The sequence below is a fragment of the Diabrotica virgifera genome, chromosome 1 (assembly GCF_917563875.1).
Source record: "Diabrotica virgifera virgifera chromosome 1, PGI_DIABVI_V3a".
Taxonomy (NCBI): Eukaryota; Metazoa; Arthropoda; class Insecta; order Coleoptera; family Chrysomelidae; genus Diabrotica; species Diabrotica virgifera.
In genome coordinates this window covers 314,150,425-314,173,773 of record NC_065443.1, presented here as the reverse complement: position 1 = coordinate 314,173,773, position 23,349 = coordinate 314,150,425, and the positions used below count along the sequence as shown (strand labels likewise).

Here is a 23,349-nt window from a genome sequence, read left to right as displayed (position 1 = left end):
CTTTAACGAAATTTATATTTTTGACATAACTCGTATAAAACTGATAATATTTGATATGACGGTTGAGTTTTAAATTTTTGACTATCTAGAATCTAGAGCATTTTATGAAGAATAACTTTTTTCGTAAAATTGATAATAAAAAAGTTTTGCATGTGGTTCCTAGCTACGCAGACATACTGTATAAGAGCTTCTGTATAAGAATTTTTAAATTGTAATGCCATATTCGGATTCAGCATAATCAAAAACAAAATAGAAACATATTTGATCAAAGTAAAATGATGAATTCAACAATATTTTTAATATTATTTATACAAAACAATTGTTATTGTTTAAACAATTAATAAACAATTAGCGGCCAAATCTGCGAGTAGAACTTTCTACTTTAACATGTATATAAACTACCAAAAAAGAATATGTGTGTACTTTGTACGCACGTAAGAAGTTATACTTCTATTATATGATTTAAACGAAATTAATATACTTTTTATTTATATTTTGTTTAAATATTAAACTAATTTATACTTACTACTTCTCAAACATTTTTATTAGAACAGTGCCAAAAATTAAAATAATAAAAGAATAAAACACACACAAACACATTAAACAAGCCACAAATGATGTCTGAACATTAATTGTCGAAAAATTTTTTAACTAAGTACGTATTTTCTGAAAATATAATTATATAATAAATATACTTACAATCATAAAATGTATTAAAAAAACAAAAAAGAAAGTTTCTATTGGGACTCGAACCAGCGCTGATAAGAGCGGTTGGTATTGGAATTCATTCGCCTTCTCCGCTTAGCCATGGACACTATGTGTCATTATTTACGAAGATCGACTAACTAAACGGATTAAACTTGTGATATTTTGATATTTTGAAAATTGATCAAGTTATTTTAATTTTGAATTGAAATGATTTAGAATTGAAAAAATACAACAAAACAGAGTAAAAAAACAATATATTAGGTGAATATTGATAGAAATTTTGATGGTAATCAAATTATATAAATAAAAGTATTACATACTATGTATTTTGGCAGATCAAATAGGTAGGTTTATACCTATGATACAATAACAATTATTACGTACCTGTTGCTTTTAAAAACTATTTAAAAGTCCCTACAATATTATAAACTTTTTTGTTTCTGTCCTCACAACAATAAAACTAATATATTATACATTTGTTTACCTTTACCTTTACCTCCAAACCACAGCTGCCATATCGGATAATTTTTGACATGTCATTTGAACATCCAATCAGAACAAAGTTATAATGCGCATGCGCCGGGCTGATAGGTTTTAACATATAAAAAAATCACCCTCTATCGCCGGTAAAGAAGTATAACTTCAAAAAGTTTTAGAAAAATATAAGCTTGTTTGAATTTTTCCGAAACAATGCCTGTTTTCGTTCTAATTGCACTCCCCTATGGGTGCTTCAAAATTTTTAAGGCACTGCAGTTTAAAGTGAAATGTCAAATTTTCTCAAACTTATTATAAGCGACATCATATTGCATTCTGGATTTCCTCGGCAACAAATCCAGGATAGCTCGACTGGCCACTACCTCTATATCTTGAAATTAATCTTTTTCTACGATATTTTCTTGCATTTAAACGAAAAATCCACAACCGCGTTTTAAAAAACTAACAGGCGTCTGACAGATGCTTCAAAACTTTCGTAAACAATTAAGTCAACAATGGTTGCTAAGATCCGTAATATACGATGCAATTTAAAACTCCTTTCAATGAATTAAAGGTTTTTTAAAATTTAATTTAAACTGTATTATTGCATTTTTAACACGTTTGTAGAAAAAATATTGTATGATACACGTGTTCAAAGTACATTTTTAAGGCACTCATGTGAATTGCAGAATTCGCTTCGCTCATTCTGCAAACCTTCACATGCGTTCCTTAAAATTATACTTTTAATACTTATATCATAAATAACTATATTGCCATTTCTTGATCGTGTTTATAGCACTAAAAATAATTAAATAACTCATTATTTGAATCCAATTGGCGCAAGAATGTTTGTGTTATAATTGAAAAGAAATTGGTGTACACATAAATAAACATTCCAAAAATACGTGACAAAATGTTGTGAGAAAATTCTTTCGAAATTGGCGAAAATTGTTGTATTTTGTTAAAAAAAACTGTTCCACAATTTTGTGTGGGACTTCGTATTCCATTCTTGTCAAATTATCAAACATATTTTTCTACCCACTTTCATTGCTTGATGATATTAAAAACTACTGATCTAATTTTTGAATATTTTCATAAAATAATATAACTTTAATATCTATAAAATTTGGGTTCACTATAGTATGTATACTAACAATTATTAGAACTTATCTAAGTAACTATAATATTTACTGTGTTTCCCAAACTTTCTTAGATCTTATTCTTGTCATACCCAGTTCATTCGCCATTTTATAACATTGCCAAATCAAAGGGAAGATCTAATACACCATTTAAGATTTGGTAGAGAATGTTTATACTGGTGTTATCTATGAAAGGAAATAGTGCTACATTAGTGTCTAAATTGTACTTGAATATGGTAAATTCGACTTTATATAAGCGGAAAACGTGATTAAATAACAAAACATGCGTTGTCCTGCTATAATAATGTTGTGCGTGAGTGATTTGTATTAAGGTTACGTCTGGAAATGAAAATAATAGAGAAAATACACTCGGGTGCAAAATTAACCGGACACCTTAAAAATGGCTAATTTTTGATGTCTCGCAATTCCTAAACCTGTTTTCCGATTTAAGTGATTTTTTAATATGTTATAGCCTTATTCTTTGACAATACCGTTTTAATAATATTGTTGCTAAACAGGTAAATTTTCATTGTATACGAGGTGTACCAATGAAACTGTGTTTTTTTCTTAAACTTCGCATCACCCTGTGGAATATTCTAGCATTTACAAAATACTGAAATTGAAATCTAACTACAGCCTCATGTTTTCCAAACATTTTGCTTTTTGGTTCATTCGCGTACATTGGACCATAAAAAAGTTAGGTACTTTAACAACTAGCCATGTTTTTCATCAATACAGGATCTTTTTAAATAAGTATGGCAACCTTTAAAGGGTAATTCTGCATGAAAAAATAATGACAGTTTGCTTTATAAACGGTATGTCCGCAAATGCTTCGTTTCTGAGATAGGGGGTGTTGAAATTTTTCTTACAAACTGATGATTTATTTATTGCTTTAAAACTGGTTGAGATATGCAAATGAAATTTGGTGGGTTTTAAGACGTAAATATTGCACATTTTTTGACATACAACTAGCTCATATTACCCGTATGCGCGCCAGTGGTGAATATTAAATTCTAACTTGTATGTCAAAAGTTGTATAATAACTACGTCTTAAAACCCACCAAATTCCATTTACATATCTCAACCGGTTTTAAAGCAATAAATAAATCGTCAGTTTATAACAAAAATTTCAACACCCTCTATCTTAGAAATTAAGCATTTGCGGACATAGGTTTATAAAGCAAACTGTCATTATTTTTTCATGTGGAATAACTCCATAAAGTTTGCCATGCTTATTTAAAAACATACTGTTTTGATAAAAAAACATGGCTAGCTGTTAAAGTACCTAACTTTTTAACGGTCCAACATAAGCGAATGACTCAAAAAACAGAATGTTGAGAAAACATGAGGCTATATTTGGGTTTAAATTTGAGTATTTTGTAAATGTTAGAATACTCCACAAGGCGATGCGAAGTTTTAGAAAAAAACACAGCTTCATTTGTACACCCGGTATATAATGAAAATTTACCTGTTTAGCAACAATATTATTGGAACGATATTGTTGAAGAATAAGGCTATAACATATTAAAAAATCACTTAAATCGGACAACAGGTTTAGGAATTGCGAGACATCAAAAATTACCCATTTTTAAGGTGTCCGGTTAATTTTGCACCCGAGTGTAGATTGGATAGTGATGAATCTTTTAAATATGGTTTTCCAGTTATTTTGGATAAACCATAGTAGAGAACCATGTAGAGAAGTTTTATCAAAAGAAAGTATTAAGTTCTAGAAAATACTTCGTCATTTAAATAGACAAAATAGAGAAATTGTAGAATTCCTTGCAAGAAAATTAAGGTCTTTTTACAATTACGACGCCATTTTTTTATTGCGAGTTAGATTCCCATACATTTACGTCGGTATTTTTGGCATAGGCGTAACCAGGGGGGAGGAGGGGTTTTGTGGGTTATAACTCCCCCTCATTTGGATGTACTTTGAGGTCTATACGCTTAACACCATTACTATTCCATACCCCCCAGAGACCATCAAGTAGTTGTAACCCCCCCTTAGGATCATCCTGGTTACACCTCTGATTTTTGGTGATGACTGATGGGATCATTTTTACTTTTTACATGGTAATTTGACTGGAGAAATGTATTTACAATTGCTGGAAGACATAATTAATTCTGGGCACACTAAGAGATGTGTGCAAGGAAAACATCCCAATCAAGCTAAAAAGAAAAGCATTTAACCAGTGCGTACTACCGGTGCTTACTTATGGAGCTGATACTTAAGCATCAATAAGAAAATTACAAGTAGCACAACGAAAAATGGAAAGATCCATGCTTGACTTAACTTTGAGAGACAGAATACGAAATGACGAGTTACGGCGAAGAACTGGAGTGGAAGACATCATAAAACGCATTACGAAGTTAAAGTGGGAAAGGTCCGGACACGTCACAAGGTAGAGAGACAACAGATGGACAAAGAAGATTTTAGAGTGGCGGCCAAGGGCAGACAAAGACAAACGAAGTCGTGGAAGGCCACCTACCAGATGGACCGACGACATTAAAAGAATGGCGACAAACTGGATTGCAGCGGCGCAGGACAGGGAAGGGTGGAGACATCTTGAGCAGGCCGACAGAGGACAAATTTGGCTGTGTGATGATGATGATGATGACTAATTCTGACTTGAATGAATATTCTTGAAAATGGGCAAGGATTTAATAATTTAATATTTTTTATTAAAACCACTTAATCATTTAATAATGAGCATTTAATATTTTTTCCGTCGACCGTCCATTTATGATCAATTTTAACACCCTCAAAATCATTGATTAATGACCCCTATTAATGAATGATTTTCTATTAATGAACGATTTCATTATAGGCAACACAACATACATTGCTTGCATAAATTAAACGCTCTGTGATTGGCAGTGACCTATGGTGTAGGCAACCAAACATATGAGGCCATTATTTGCAAAACTTGCTCTTTGCTCGAAAGTCATTTTTTGGGAAATCGAAAAAAACGATTAACGGCCGAGTAGTGTTTAGCTCACAACGTAAAGAGTTTTATTAATGTTGCTTATAGTTTTTAGCAATAGAAATTAGAAGTTTGTAGCCTAAAATATTTACAGATTTTTAGAAAAAAAATAATGTTTATTGCAAACAACCAGTTTTGCAAATAAATATATAAAAAATAACAAACCAACAAAAAAAAACGAAAGTAATATCAATCAGTCATGCTCAAATAAAAAAACAGTCATTTTCTGCATTTTGGCAATTTTCCAAACCATCAACGGTTTCTTCTGGTGACGTAGAATCTGTCTTCAAGTGCTCTTTGTAAAAATTTAGTTCAGGAAGGCTTCTCCAATTTTCTCCATAGTGTTTGGAAAGGAGACTATTAATAGTTCCTTTATCCCCCTTTAGTTCTTTTCCCAGTGGTAATTTCTTAGGAGCCACTGAAGAAAGAGACCAATTTTTCTTACAAACGCTTTTAGCTTTTCCAACGTCATTTCGGTAATTGGGTTCACCTTTGACTAGAACATTGTTGGCTTTTTTGAAAAAAATTAACCGCTTTGCCTTGTTAAATTCAAAGTGCCATGAACTAGGCAGCTTAATAACTCGTTTTGTTTGTGTCCTCCAATCAAACACATCCCAATCAATACCGATTTTCCGTACAGTGGAATGCTTTCTGATTAAATCGTCGTAGCCACTAATCTCCACGATAACAGGCCTTTTTTTAATGTCTTTTTCTATAAGGCCGAAGATACGATCAGGTGGAATAAAGGAATGACCGACGATCGGAAAAATTAATTCAATTTGTTTAATATGATTCGGCGATTCTTCTAGAAGCCAATAAGCCAACATTGCCATCATATTCGAATTTTTGTTTTGTCCGCCGCAACCATCAGCGAACAAACGTACTGTTTCTATGCTGACATCAAAATCAAAATTCTTTAGAGCATGTTGCTAAGCTGACGCTATTGTATTAGAATCTTTTCGAGAGTCAATTTCTGTCCACACGTAAGAAAACACATTTGTTGGTCTTAATTTATCTGCAGAAGTTCCAGCAACAATTGTAAAATTATTATAGTTTATTCGCTGGCTGAAATATGCTGCTTGATCAGGCAGTCTAGGCAGTGCTAAGTTTTTTTGGCAGTCGAACGAAAAGTAAGTTGTGTTGGGTTTCGGATTTTTAAGGAGTTTGAAAAAATCCTTTGCTTTTACGATATGAACACGATGCTCAATGGTTAACTTTTGCCGAACAGCTAAAGAAGTTGCTACTTTCAACTGCTCCTTTGTTCTCAAGCAAGTGGAGCAACAGTTAGTCAGCGGAGTTCCAAAAGCGATGTTGTAGTTAACATTCACATACTTTCGAAAATAACTAAGCTTCACATGCATAGGCTGAGGCACTCTCCGAAGATAATGGTCGAAAAGTTTCTTAAAATTCAAGTCACATGGCAAGTAGACCCTCACGCTTGTCTTGCTTCTACAGTAATGAGATTCTGTACATGTTATGGATTCTATAAATTTTTTGATGCAGTTTCTTTTTTCATCATTTTTTGGACCCACTCTATTGCCACATCTACGTTCCCTGGGTAGCTCCCCAGTTATAACAAAATTTCTTACAACTCTTTGTATGCGGTCCTTGCTTAAATTTGTGATTCCTAGAAATGACTTGGCACATACTCTAATCATCTTACCTTCACTCAAACGTACATGGTATTTTATCGACACTGCAGCATGATTAGATTTCCCTCTTTTCGGTTTCTGTCCCTTACAACATACCAATATCATAAGATCTTGTTTAATTTTATCTTTTGACTCATAAAGGTAGGCATGAAAATCTATCACTTGCTTCATCGTGAGTGTGGTAATACGGCAGTCCGGGTCGTCCGTTATGACCACAAGTTGGAAAGGCCGGCAGTGCTTTTGGTGCATTTCTGTAACAATACAACTCTTTTAATAAACTTTCTGTGTAACCCTACTCAAGGTTAAAACGCGAAACACAAGCGAAACTGCATAAAAAATCAAATGATTGTCGCAGAAGTCTAAAATCATAAATTTTAATATGAAGCACTTACCTAGCAAGTTTATCCACATTCCTTTTATGTGTTTCTGGCTGAAGAACTTTTTTGCGTCCTTTTCCCTGTGGACTAGGTTTAACAGAACAACCATTTTCACTTATTAACTCCATAACAATAAAAAAAACTGTTCCTAATTCGCCAAAATATAACCGTTTAATCGCTTGAATAATAATTACAAACTACTGAAAATTCGTTTCTTCAACACAGCACACAGCTGTTGTAATAACGTGTTTGTCACGTGAACCAACCGGCAAATTTCATTGGTGGTTGAGCAAACAGCGAGTTTTGCAGATAAACGTTCAAAGCGAAGAGCGAGTTCTGCAAATAACTGTAGTTTCTTCGACAGCATTTGTATGCTAAAGAACAAATTTTGAGAAATTCTGATTATATCATTCGATTCCTATTTAAAATTAAAATAAACTTTACAAAAAAAATCATTTTCGAAACTTTTGTCGATTAGCGAGTTTTGCAAATAATGGCCTCATATATAGTATTTTTACTACAAAAGCGATATTACGTAAGTCACAATTTTTTACGTAAAAGCACTGTCAAAATATTAGAATGTGACTTTTCGTCATGGCCACGTAACGTCATTACTTGTCAGATAGTTTTCTTTGTTTTTGTTTACTGTACAAATAATATCTCTAGTTCTTTATTCTAATTATTGATGTCAATCGGATTTCATCAATAGGGCTTTTCATTCACAGTCATTTGTTTCGAGCTTCTGTCATATGTCACATAATATTAATATATCTACGTCATACGTTATTTGTATTTACAATGATACAAACCAAAGACGTATGACGTAGATATATTAATATTATGTGACGCATGACAGAAGCTCGAAACAAATGACAATCGATGAAAAGCCCTATTGCGTTAACGAAAATACATAATGATATTCCATAACATCAACTCTAGAATTGAATTTCTCTAGCATAGCTAAAAGGGAGAGATTAAATATCCAGCACGCAACCGCGCTGTTGCCAGATTTACATAGCGGGAATTTTAAAATTTCTAATGCGAATTGGTTTAAAATTTGACATCCGAATCTTAACCTTACTTTTGTGATTATTTATTTACAAATGTAAATAAATTAAAACAAGTATTGTATGTACTGTGTTATAATTTAAAACGCTTAATTATGTTAGTCCTAAAAAGATTAAGCCCAAAAGAGATATACTTGTTTACAGTGCAAATTAATGGCAATAGGGATTTACGATTTCATTTGCAGGAAAAACATGGGCAACCTACCCAGTTGGTAAAATTTCAATTCAAAAACTCTTTAGGTAGGTATGGAATAACTTCCACATTATTATTTATTTTTTAAGTATTAAGGTTGATGTTGATATCAAAGGTAGTTTTATGTAGGTAGATATTAGATAAAAGTAAGCTATAAGTAGTATAACCACAGCCTAGGAGGAATTCCTCCTATACTGTGGTATAACCAAGGAATATAGACTGGTATAACTTCCCATGTAATCATCTGTTGTTTTTGTAGATTTTACTGTGTGGATGGCACAGGAAGAGAAACAAAATAATATTCAGTACTGCAGTCACAGGAGTACAAAAACATGAAGCATCTTATTATGTATGTATGCCATTCTCAAACAATAATTATTGTACAAAACAAGATAAAGATAGAGACACAGCTTTAAAATCCCGAGGATCCTGCGAAAAGAAAAGTGAAAATGTCTCAATTAATGTAGTATAGATAGACATTTTTCTTTATTTTAGTATTAAATAATTATTTAGAATATTAATATGTATTAGTTTTAATAGTATTAATATGTATTAGTTTTAATAGTATTAATATGTATTGTATGAATAATTCCCATCATGTATCTGCTAACTAAAGCAACAAAATAAATCAAAATGAAAAAACATTTCAGTGACGTAGCACCTTTACTTTACCTGGCGGCGAGGTGAGTTATTAGGTAAATTCTATTTTCTTACATAATATACTTAAAAATTAATGGTGGTATTATTGTGGTTTATATTGAAAGCTAAAGCAATTAAAATAATTTTTTCTGTTAATTATTTAACACATTCACAGACACGACTGCATATGAAGTCATTTGCTCCATAAGAAGACGTGGCTACAGGCAAAGCGTGTCCGTAAATGTGTTAATAATAATAATTTTACATCTATTGTGTTACACATACATTTTACTATTAAAGACAATTATGAAAATGTCAAAAACGCCCACAAAGTGGCTTTAAGTTTTATTACACAGTATGTGGACTTCAAATAGGACGATTATGTTAAGTATGAGCAGAACAAAGACTAACAATTAATGTTTTATTGTCATAGGTTGTCTTTTTTCATTATATTTAATGCAGCTTTCTTTAAAATTCAGTAATCCATATATTTCAAATCCTTTAACTGACCAGCCAACAGAGTGAAGTCTAAATGACATGTTTTTTTAGTCTTAATTGGTAGGAGACCTAAACATGACCAAAATATGATGTCAGGTTTAATGACCAATTTGCCATCAATAGGGCTTTTCATCGATTGTCATTTGTTTCGAGCTCCTGTCATGTGTCATACAATATTAATATATTTACGCCATACGTCTTTGATTTGTATCATTGGTATTACCAATAACGTATGACGTATATATATTAATATTATGTGACACATGACAGAAGCTCAAAACAAATGACTGTGAATAAAAAGCCCTATTCATCACATCTAACTTGAATGACATTAAATTGAGCAATTAGTGGCAACGTTTTATTGTGGTAATTTTGTGACGTAAGACATCTTTATGACATGTATTTACGTCATATTCAATTGACATCTGTATTACATCAAGTTAGTTTTTGGGTGTACACAACTAAACAACAGTTTTTTTATTGATAGGTTTATTTCGTTAAATCAAAAAAATGAATATAATTAAAATAAGATAAGAATAACAAATATGATTTGCTACCTACAAATGTGTTAGGGCTAAAAAATATAGTATTTTTACTACAAAAGCGATATTACGTAGGTTAAAATTTTTGACGTAAGATAACTGTCAAAACATCAGATTGTGACTTTTCATTATTGCCATGTTTATAATAAAATGACAATAATGAAAAGTCACATTCTAATGTTTTGACAGTTCTCTTACGTCAAAAATTTTGACCTACGTAATATCGCTTTTGTAGTAAAAATACTATACATAAAACATGACATTACACACTTTGACCTAAATCTAAACTAAAAAGTTATTATTGTTATAATCGGAGTTAAAAAATATAGTAACAAAATTTATGAACAGGTTTAACCTTCCGATGACCAACCTTTTTTTTGTTACACGGATGACCAAGGGGGGGGGGGGGGGGAAATGGTCAAAAATAACATTTAACAAAAAAATGAAGTTTTTTTTAAATTTTTTTTATGGCATGGACTTTATGTCATTCAGCCAGTCACAACATGAGTATTAGTGTCATGTGTAGTGTGTATGTTGAGTAAGTGCCTTGTTACTTTGCAAAGTCGACGTCATTAGCGTAACACTACTTGGAATTACACATAATAGACGCTATTTTACTAAACATCAACTTCAGAATATATTTTTTATTCGTAAAATATAGGGAATTCTTTTTATTTCAAAATATGAGGATATCTAGAATGATATTAAAGTCAAATAAAAAAATAATGAGTTAAAAATTGAAAATACTTTTGAATTTATTAAAGAAAAACATAAGCTGGGGTCACAATTTCCCCCGCTTGGTCATCCGAAGGTTAAGACTGTTCAATAAAGTAATTCCTAGCTATAAAAATAGTTTTTACTTATTATATTATATCGATATATTTTTGGCAAAGTAACGTAAGTGACATTTTTGGGGAAAAACATGTTTTTCCATTAAACTAACACTATTATTGTTTAGAAGTTACTACCAAAGTGTAGTAAGCCTAGAATTACTTTAAACATAATATATATGTATAGGCTTACTACACTTTGGCAGTACCTTCTGAACAATAATAGCGTTAGTTTAATGGGAAAAACATGATTTTCAAAAATGTCACTTACGCTACTTTGCCAAAAATGTATCGATATGTCGTATACAAAAGAGGTAATTAAATTTTTATAGATATATTTCCGAAAACATTTGTATCCTGTGCCGCATATGGTTGATTTATTAATTTTCATTATAAAAATAAAATAAGTACATAATTAAGATATTTAATACAAACAAGACAGTTCGAGAATTAATTACTAGACTAGATTACCTAGAGAAAGAGAAGAGAAATATGATTATGTCATCGTAACAGGTTTGGATATAGACGCTGAGGAACCGGAAGTGTTGAAATTGTCTATGGGAAAAATGATAAACTTTACAGATACAAGTAGAGATTAAATCAGCTCTTAAGATAGAAGAGAGAACATCTCTGCATTTCGTGTACTAATCAAATACTAATATCTAAAAATATTTAAACTGATTGTTGTGCAGGAATATTACAATACATAAAAGTAACATATTTTAAAACACATTATGGGCATATTCAAAAATGTAAGTAAAATATTTACATATACACAATATAATTTAAAATAAAAATGTTACCACTAATCCATTTTTTAAATATTATTGAGAGTTGATTTACTTACAAGAAAAGATAACACGAACATTAAACACTCCTATGACGTTGATTTGAAAGATGGATGTAGGCACAAAGATAACGCAACCAGTGTTCATTTGTGGGTAAGTGAATGCTTACAGACCGGGTTATGTCCAATATTATTTTACAAACAACAGGGCATACTAATTGAATCGTTTATTTCAGAAAGAGGTCAAGTGACAAATCTTGACAAAATGAGTGCAAAAAATTAATTTTTTTTCTTAAACAATTTAACAAGATACATTTTTAAAAAATACAACATTTTTTAACAAATACTCCAGGTTGCTAGGTAGAATTTTTATTTTATATAATGTGATTGTTTGTTGAATGTAAACAGTGTGTAAACTTTATTTTCTCAAAAGTGGATACTTGTGACTTGACCCCTTTCTGAAATAAACGATTCAATTATTGATAATCCTCCCGAATTAAACAATAATGATTTTTGTCTTATGTGTTTCCATGAATACTGTGCAAAAGGAAATATTAATTAAGTTTGGTAAATCGCTTATCGCAACTAATGGAACTCATGGGCTCATAAAAAATACTTTTATTTACCAACTTTTTTTGAAAAAATACATGAGTGTGCTGGTATTATATAGTCAAATGTTTTCATATCAGACATAACTAACACTTTTTACAATGCCTGAATGTAATGGGTTCTGTTCCTAATAGACTGTTATGTCCCTGGTACATAGACAAGGCATGGCAAGTAAATCTTAATGAAATATCTGATTCTGAAAAAATCCTATGTATACAAGACATTGAAAGAGCTGCAATACATGTTAGATTCAGATAGAGTATTAATAGGTGTTTGGGTAAAATTCTAAATGATGCAGATACATACAATTTTGGTAAGTATTTCCAGCAGAACTACTGTAATAACTTCCAACAATGCACCTATTGTTATAGGAAGGATTATGGAATTAAAATACCAATAATATGACCATTGAAAATCAGTTGTTATTGTTTTTAAGGAATAAAACTGTTGAAAGGGTTATAAAGCTTAAAAAAGGTAAACCTGTTGAATGCTCCATAACGTCTAGATACCGAACTGTATTAGCTTGCTATTTTACAAGATAATAATGTGTATATACTAAAAGAAAAAAAAAACTGAATACCTTGTTGAAACACAAAAAAACTTGCTGCTCTAAAAAACTAAATGCAATGTCTGCAATATATGTATACATTCATTTAGTTGTTCCTGTATAGATTATTCAATAAAAAATACCATATATAAACACATTCATTATGTAGCAATGCAAGATACTGCAGATCGCATTCAACCTAAAGACTTTTCATTTTCTAAAAACTAAACGGTGTCAGGTGATGTTGAACAGCTGTTTTCTTATATCTCTACGTACTCTATGTACTCCTGTGACTGCAGTACTGAATATTATTTTGTGTCTCTTCCTGTGCCATCCAGACAGTAAAATCTACAAAAACATAACAGGTGACTACATGGGAAGTTATACTACTCATAGCTTACTTGTATGGGCCATTCCACAAATATATGTCTGTTCCAGACCATCGCAACAACGAATATTTTAATGTGCAACATAAGAAGTATGAAAGTAAATGGCTCTAGAAATTATTCCAATAAACAAGAATGGAATTTGCAATTTAGTTTAGTACTTCTTATGTTGCACACTAAAATATTCGTTGTCGCGATGGTCTGGAACAGATGTATGTTCGTGGAATGGCCTCTATCTAGTATCTACCTACATAAAACTACCTTTGAAATCTAACTTTTTGATATCAACATCAACCTTAATACTTAAAAAATAAATAATAATGCGAAAGTTACCCATACTTACCTAAAGAGTTTTTGAATTGCAATTTTACGAACTGGGTAGGTTGCCCATGTTTTTCCTGCAAATGAAATCCTAAATCCCTATTTCCATTAAAAAATCATTTGCACTGTAAACAAGTGTATTTTTGTGGGCTTCATTTTTTTTAAAGACTAACATAATTAAGAGTTTTAAATTATAACACAGTAGGTACATACAATACTTGTTTGAATTTATTTACATATTTGTAAATAAATAATCACAAAAGTAAGGTTAAGATTCCGATTCGAGAAAACACAACTGTCAAATTTTAAACCAACTCGCATTCGAGATTTTAAAATTCCCGCTAATAGAAAATATGTAAATCTGGCAACAGCGCGGTTGCGTGCTGGATATTTAATCTCTCCCTAGCTAAAATACCACACCAACACGGAACTGCCCGATCTTGTATAAGCGTCCACATGGTATTTTAATAAGAAAAACGTAAGAATTATATTAATTAAATGACCAAAAATATTTATTATTATCAATAATATAAATTTTCTAAACCAATTATTTAAGTTCAATATCCCAAAAAATAATAATTTTAGTTAAATATTTTACACATTCCTACGCTACTGATACATTCAAACGAAAATGCTGTGCTGCTGGTTGCGGTCAATTATGTTATGTTGTGAGTTTTATATGTCACACTGGTTTTTTTATGAAATAAAACTTAAATTTAGATGGAATATCACATAATAAAAGTTATTGATTTATTGACAGTACCTCATTATTTAACTTTTGAAATATTTTTAAACGTTTACATTTCTGTGATATCTTTCATAATATTATGGACTAAACAACGTATCACGTTTTACATAGGTATACTAAAAAGTGAAAAAAGAAATTTTAAAAATGTGATTATTTTCTTCATTTTAAAAATCCAATTTAGTAGTGAGTAGTGTATTCTTAAATAATACCTAAACATTTGGAAAATTATTCACACTTATTTACTATTCTAAGTTTTTGGTAATGCTGTGGTGTTCTGAGGTCAAAAATCTTAAATTAAAATGAGGGTGTTTTTGTAGTAGGTAAAAAAACAACAATATTATACTTAGTGTATAGGGCTTTTCATTCACAGTAATTTGTTTCGAGCTTCTATCATGTGTCACATAATATTAATATATCTACGTCATACGTTATTGATATATATAATAATACAAATCAAAGACGTATGGCGTAGATATATTAATAATATGTGACACATGACAGGAGCTCGAAACAAATGACAATCGATGAAAAGCCCTATATAATCAATAAAAGAGATCATTTAATAATATATTTTAAAGCTAAAAACGACAGATGGATGTTCTGAGTAGTATTTAATACGAACTAAATATAAAATATACGAATAAAAAGTATTTTTATTTCAATAACTATATTTAGATCTAGTATTTTTTATATTAAGTTAGTAATATAAATAAAAATAACAATGTACCTGTGAACACATAGTTAAATTGTCTATTTTATTGATTATACATTAGGATAATATTGTTGTTAAATAATATATCTCGGCAAGTATAGAAATCCAACTGACATCAATAATTAAAATAAAGAATTATGGATATTATTTGTTCAATAAACAATAACAGAGAAAAATATATCTGACAAGTAATGATGTCTAGCTTCTCAATTTACAATAAACATGGCAATAACAGAGGGCAATAATGAAAAGTCACATTCTAATGTTTTGACAGTTCTCTTACGTCAAAAATTTTGATCTACGTAATATCGCTTTTGTAGTAAAAATACTATACCTATTTATATTCCCACTAAAAAATTTAAAATCAAGTAGCCGCTGTTAGTACTATCTGTCACTGTATGTCATTATTTACTTTATTGTTTTAAATTCTGTGTATTTGAAAAATCAAAAGATGGATATATCAATTGTGTAACAGGTTACAGGTTTCGAACGTCATCATCATCATTCTATTTGCCTTATCCCTATGCGGGGTCGGCTTCCCTAATTGCATTTCTCCACACAATTCTATCTTAGGTCATATCAATATTAATCCCCTTTACCAACATGTCCTGCCTAATCGTCTCCCTCCCCAGGTCTTCTTTGGTCTTCCTTTCCTACTCCTTCCAGGAATCTGCACTTCAGCAATTTTTCGTATTGGGTGATGGTTTGGTGATGGTTTGGTCATGTTCAACGTCTCGACGTTGAACATGACCAAACCATCTCAACCTATGCTCTCTCATTTTGGCATTAATTGGTGCCACACCTAGACTTTCCCTAATATACTCATTTTTAATTTTTAATTTTATCATTTTTTGTCACTCCATTCATCCATCTAAGCATTCTTATTTCTGCCACATGCATTCGTTGTTCCTCTTTTTTTTTCACTGCCCAACATTCAGTTCCGTACATCATAGCCGGCCCTATGGCTGATTTATAGAATTTTCCCTTCAACTTCATTGAAATTTTCCTGTCACACTTCACACCACTGGCTTCCTTCCACTTAATCCATCCAGCTCTAATTCTACTGCATGCATCTCCATCTATTTCTCCATTACTCTGTAATACCGATCCCAGGTACTTAAAACTATTGCTTTTTACAATCAGTTCACCATCTAAAGATACCATTTTATTTGTAGTAACTCCATCTTTAAATGAGCATTCCAAATACTCTGTCTTTGTCCTACTAAATTTTAAACCTTTTTCCTCGAGAGCTTTTCTCCACTGTTCCAGTTTTCGTTTTAAGTCTCTTTCACTATTTCCTACTAACACGACGTCATCAGCATACATTAAGCACCATGAAATGTTACCCTGTAGTTTCGCTGTTATCTGGTCCAAAACTAATGAGAATAAATACGGACTAAGCACCGAGTCTTGGTGCAATCCTACTTTCACATGAAATTTATCAGTCTCTCCCACACCTGTCCTAACACTACTCGTTACTCCCTCATACATATCCCTCACAATTCACCAGGGACTCCTTTCTTATTGAGTACCCACCACAGAATCTCTCGAGGAACTATATCATATGCTTTCTTAAGATCAATGAATACCATATGAGCGTTTGTTTCTTTACTCCTGTATTTTTCCATCAACTGCCTTATAATGAAAATTGCATCTGTTGTTGATCTGTCCTGCATAAAGCAAAATTTATTCTCGGATATTTCGGTCTCTTCACGTATCCGTCTATCAATTACTCTTTCCCATATTTTCATGGTGTGGCTAAACAATTTTATAGCCCTGTAGTTTGTTCATTGTTGTATATCTCCCTTGTTTTTGTAGACAGGTAGTATAGTATACTGCTTCTCCATTCGTCTGGCATTTGTCCAACTTCCATAATTCTATTAAATAAACCTGCTAGCCACCTTGTTCCTGTCTCTCCCAATGCTCTCCATACTTCCCCAGGAATATCATCTGGTCCTACAGCTTTTCCTTTCTTTATTTTTTGAAGCGCTTGAGCCACTTCCTCGTTGGTTATTTTGGTGACCATTGCTGCTACTGTCTCCGTTGACTCTACAGGCTGGCTGTCTGTCAAATTCTTCATTTAATAAGCTGTCAAAGTACTTTCTCCATCTCTTTCTGACATCCCTGTCGTGATCTAGTATTTTATTATTTTCATCTTGGATACATCTAATATGATTAAAATCTTTTGCTTTCTTTGCTCTTTGTTTGGCTATTTTATATTATATCTTCGTTTCGCCTTCCCTGGTATCAAGTTGATCGTATAGATTTGGATACGCTTCTGGTTTAGCTTTTGCTACTGATACTTTCGCTTTCTTTTTCGCGACCATATAGTTTTGAAGATCTGTGTCGGATCTGGTTTCTTGCCACTTTTTATATAATTTTCCCTTCTTTTTTATTTTTCCTTGTACTTCGTTTGACCACCACCAAGACTCTTTATCCTCAAACTTTTTTCCTGACGTTTTCCCAAGTATTTCAATAGCAGTCACTCTAATACAACTGGCCATCTTTCTCCAAATTGTATTAGGGCTTCCTTTTATATTCCAACATATCTACTATTCTTTTCCTGAATAGACCTTTTTTCTCATCTTTTAGCATCCACCACTTGATTTTTTGTGGTCCTCTCCGATATTTTGGTTTAACTTTACTTTTTATTTCGATATCCAGAACAAGCAGCTTATGTTGTTGGCTTACTGTCTTACTAACAAGTTTCGAACGTCAGACTACGAAAACGTCCCATATATTTCATGCAAACTATTTCATCCCTTTCATTAAACTCTCATGCAAAAATCAGACTGCTATTTATCACTAACATAATTCCTGTCATTTGACAAGTTCTACGTGTCAGACTTATTAAAGTACCCAACATATTTGACGGACAAACATTTTTTCGTATATTATTTAAAATTTGCTATTGAGTAAACTTAAAAACAACCTGCTAGTTTTCACAATCATAAGCTTGTCAGGATGACACCTTCCGCAGCATAATTAAAATCACGTTCCATAATTAAAACTTCCCCTGTTTCAGTGTTCCCTTACATCAAAGTTTGTCCAACTAGACACCGTTAAGCTTTAACAAATTTTCAGCTTGCTATTAATTAACTTTTTTTTGGTACGCGGGATCCATGTCTTATAGGGAATTACAAGGGTTTTCAAACGGTATCTTATTTGAGCCCCATTACCACTAAAATATGTTGAGGTGACTCTTAGACTGACTTAGAGGTGAAGGCAAAATAATCGAAATATCGAAAAAATGTCCCTCTTTAATCAAAAATTGATATGTCGCTGGGTTTCTCAAATATGTTGTCGTAGTTCTTGATAATGCCTCCGTTTCGTTTATACAGAGAGTCTGTAATTTAGAATAAATTCAATATCTCAAATACTCATTGTGTTTTTGAAAAATACTCAGACCCGTCGATTAGTATTTCAAATTGTGCTTTTTGACATACAATAATAATGTATACAGGGTGTCAAAATTTAGAGATATGACGTCATCGTTGATTTTCTTAAATGGCAACACTGTCATTTTGATAGCTATTTTGATAGGGGGTGTAAAGTTATACAAAACTGCAAAATTTCAAATTTTTATTCCCTACCATTTACAAGATAATAAAAAATAACAAGTTATGAAAAACAAGTAATCAAATAATAATTGAATTTAATTATTTCAATTAAGCAAATACTCATAATGTTGCCCTCAATTATTGTCCAATTGTCTATGAGCAACGTTATGAGCATTTGCTTAATTGAAATAATTAAATTCAATTATTAATTGACTACTTGTTTTTCATAACTTTGTTACTTTTTATTATCTTGTAAATGGTAGGGAATAAAAATTTGAAATTTTGCAGTTGTGTATAACTTTACCCACCCTATCAAAATGGCTATCAAAATGACAGTGTTGCTATTTAATAAAATCAACGATGACGTCATATCTCTAAATTGGGACACCCTGTATACATTATTATTGTATGTCAAAAATGACAATTTGTAATACTAATCGACGGGTCTGAGCATTCTTCAAAAAAACAATTAGTATTTTAATTACTGAATTTATTCCAAATTATAGACATAACTTGGTTATTTTCTATTATCTTGTAAATGGTAAAGGCAAAAAATTTGATATTTTGCAGTTGTGCATAACTTTACACACCCTATCAAAATAGCTATCAAAATGACAGTGTTGCCATTTAAGAAAATCAACGATGACGTCATATCTCTAAATTGGGACACCCTGTATACATTATTATTTTATGATAAAAAGGACAATTTGAAATACTAATCGACGGGTCTGAGCATTTTTCAAAAAAACAATGAGTATTTGAGATATTGAATTAATTCCAAATTACAGACTCTCTCTGTATATTTATCGGCAGTCCTTTCTCTAAAAAGTTTAATTTTCGATAATATCAGAAAACTAAAAATTAGAAATGTTTAACGAGCTAGTTGACTTTTGTAGGTCGGTTGTTCTTATGTCTGAGATAATTAAAAATTATTTCTACTTCAGTAGCGCCTTAATTTCTCTTTGTTATGTTTTATTACACCCAATAATCATTTAACTCGTCAATTAATATTTATATCAGCTTTTACTATCACTTAGAAACTGGTATTATTACAGTTTTAATGGCATTCGTTATTTTAACAGCTGTTGAAGAACAAAGTTTAAAAATGATAATCTGCACATAAAAAATGTAAAACATAAATATTAGATGACATCTTTTTATTTTTTTTTTCGTTGTTTAAAACGATGTAATGATTACTTATATTATCAGATTCTGAGAACTCTATCTCTAACTTTTATATCATTTTCAGTGGATCGCATATGGTGTAGATGCAATTTTCTTCTTATGCTTTTTTGCAAGGGGAAGAACAATGTCTCTGTACATTGTACAGTCTACCAGACATAACATTTGTGCCTCTGTAATTAGCATAATATTGTCATTATCGCTATAGTAAATTCCTTAATTATTATTTTTAACTATTTTGAACTATAATGGACCTAAAGGTGTTACATTACCCAAATCTTAAACTAATTGATCTATCGTGGTAAATACAGAAACACATTCAAATTAGGATTTGTAATTTTGGTGGGAACGAGGAACCACCATTGCTACTTAGTTGTACTTCAGCCAGATGATGCATTTGTGATGTTAACAAACACAATGAAACTATTTAAATAACCGAGAACTCATTTTTATCGTATAAAGAATGTGGTACGTGTTATTGAACTTTCATTATATGGACGACGTAATTTTGTCGACAATATAGCAAATCTATACTTCAGCTTAGATGTTGAAGATATTGAATACGTAAAAATAAATATACAGGGCGAAAATGTCCAAAAATCGTTTCTACAGTCTTTTGCAATGACGTCAAAACAATTAACTGAACAAGGTATTATTTAACTAAGATTTATGTCGAGCTCTGATGGCTTCTAATAATGACGTCGCGAACTTACATATGTAACAATAACTTCAGCTTATTTCTTCAAAATTATTGAAAATTTAATATTCCGACCAAGAGGGCTTTAAGAAGAAACCAAATTAAGAAAAATTATCCAACATTTATCATCCAACTGCTGTTCCTCGCGAAAAAGGCACTCATATGGTAGAGGCAGGAAAAAATGTACAAATATTTTATCCCACAATGATTCATTTGAAATGTTAAAACCATGGCTGTACTAGGGTTAGTGAAAAAAAATAAGAACAAATTTTGCTTTTGTCAACGATTTAATTTCAAGTGTAAAAAACAAAACCTTGTTCACCAAACCCCTGAAGGAATGGAAGAAGAACCTCATATACCCTAAAATGAAATAAGACGGGTCATCAATAAACTCAAGTAGTTATAACTCAAAATTGGTTCATGTCCTCTTCAACAAAACATAGCATTCCAAGCCACAAACTGGACAAAATCTGCAATGAAAATAATACATAAAAAGGCAGCTTCCATAAATGCGACAACTATACATAGAACCATCTCAGTTATCTCACGTGTCACTCAATATAATGCTACATATAATCAATGAGAGACTGAAAATGACTGAACAAGGTGTCAGGTAGGGATGTATACTATCTCCACAATTATTTAACACATATGGGGAGCATGTTATGATGGCCGAAATATAATCAATCTACGTTTTGCAGATGACAAATAGTCAAATGTTTTCTTGCAAATATTCATTCATACGACCGGTTAAAAACGAAAGTAAAATACTTGATCTGCAATTAAACATATAAAAGACAAAGATCATGATAGTGTATAGACTACATAACAACCATCCACACATAGCCACGATTGACTGGTTTGAGGTTGTGAGCTCATACTTATGTCTGGGATCATTGATCACAAGCACAGGAGCACTGCAGGAACAGGTAAAACGTAGATGTGATCTGGCAAAAGTCGCCGTAGGAAAAATGGCTAAAATATGGAAGTACTCTCAAATGCCACGAATACTAAAAATGAGGTTGGTCAACTGCTTGATATTCCCAATGCTAACATACGGATGTGAATCATGGACCCCAAGACAAGAGCAAAGAAGAAAGATAGATGCCACTGAAAAGTTCTGTGAAGAAGGACGTTACTAATTCCGTGGACCGACCACAAGACAAATAACTCAATTTTATATGAGCTTAAATCACAATGTATCACGGCTCTCCAGTAGAGTCCATCTCCAACAATTCAAATAATTTGAACATTTAATGAGAGAAGACACAGAAAACATGGAAAGACTAAAGACATTATTCAAAGAAAGGTAGAAGGTCGAAGATCACGAGGAAGATCCCCAACCAGATGGCTCGGTAAAATTACAGGAATATGCAAAAGACCTATTCATGACTCAAAAGAAATGACCAGAGATAAAGATCTTTGGAGAAACACATATATTTTAAATAGAAAATTTTGAGAAACATTATCTACGGTTTTTATGAGAAATTTTTGCTAAAAGTACAATAATTATTGTAAATTTTGGTTTTACCTTAGTTTGTTTTAATATACCTTTTAAATAGATACCTACACTATAAAATTCATAATGTGTTTTATTGAATTTTTTGTGTATATTATTATTCTAGGAGCCGAAGCCTTTCACCTCGCAATTTTTACAGAATGGATTACTTTGCTTGAAAATTTGAGAATAAGTAAAGGATAGTCCAAGCATCAAAATCTATGATGCCGAAAGGCGCTTTTACCATGGGGGTGGTTGCCTCCCTATCTCGGGGGTGGAAATTTTATATTATATTTTTACCGCAGAAGTTGATAAAACTTTCATTTTAAGTAAAAAATGTTCTATACATTTTCTTGATAAAATTAATAGTTTTCGATATATTCGCTATCGAAATTGTTAGTTTTATATCGAAAAAAATCAATATTTTTCGATATTATTACTCATTTGCGACTCACTCTATTTTTGCCGCAGAAATTTTTTTTCAAACGAAGTTCTTGAGAATTAAATAACCTGCCATTTCATATTTAAATATTTTTTTCTACAACCGTGTTAAAAATGCAATTTTTAGCACACCATACGAGCGTTAAAAATGCTACTTTAAGGCACTAGTGCTTTAAAATTTTTGAGGCACTGCAGTTCGTATTGACCGTATACGCTGTGAGCTCGTACGTAGAGGGGATATTTTTAAATTCGCGAGCGCCAGTAGTGACAAGTCTGTAAACGTTTACCGGAAATTTTACATAAATGTCAAAGTGATTAATTTAAAATTAAAATTAAAAACATTAATTATAAAAAATATTAGTTGGTCAAAGCTGTGGTATATATTTTTACCTTAAATATACTTACGTTTTAAATACTGAATTTACGTTTTTTTAATGTTCCGTAATATGTAATTATAAATTAATAGCGCCATCTACACGATAATTGTGAAAGTATCCGAAGTAAGAAAATAATATTTCATCAATAGAACGTCAAAATGATTAGCAAAATCTTAAAAAAATGTATTACAATTTAATTACTTTTTAGCGTTGTAAATATTAAGCGATAACAATTAAATAATAAATTTAAAAATTACCGGTAAAAGTTGATTAGTAGTCCGCTAGGAGCGACACCGGCGAAGCTCAGAGCGTATAGGCAATTTTGATGTAATGTCAAAAAAATATAAAAATGGAATGTCAGTCAAGTTCAAGTAAAAGTTT

At 31.5% G+C, this 23,349-nt stretch overlaps 1 protein-coding gene and 1 long non-coding RNA gene across 2 annotated transcripts in view; one reads left to right on the top strand and one right to left on the bottom strand.

Annotated features, from left to right (window-relative positions):
- The window catches only part of LOC126886374 (uncharacterized), an 82,008-nt gene that overhangs the window by 5,143 nt on the left and 53,516 nt on the right, over nucleotides 1–23,349 (top strand). The window lies entirely within an intron of this gene.
- Nucleotides 12,186–14,150, bottom strand: LOC126886375 (uncharacterized). Its single transcript, XR_007698582.1, has 2 exons — nucleotides 13,776–14,150; nucleotides 12,186–13,394 (listed from the first exon to the last, which is right to left on the bottom strand). It is a non-coding gene; the product is annotated as an uncharacterized LOC126886375 (long non-coding RNA).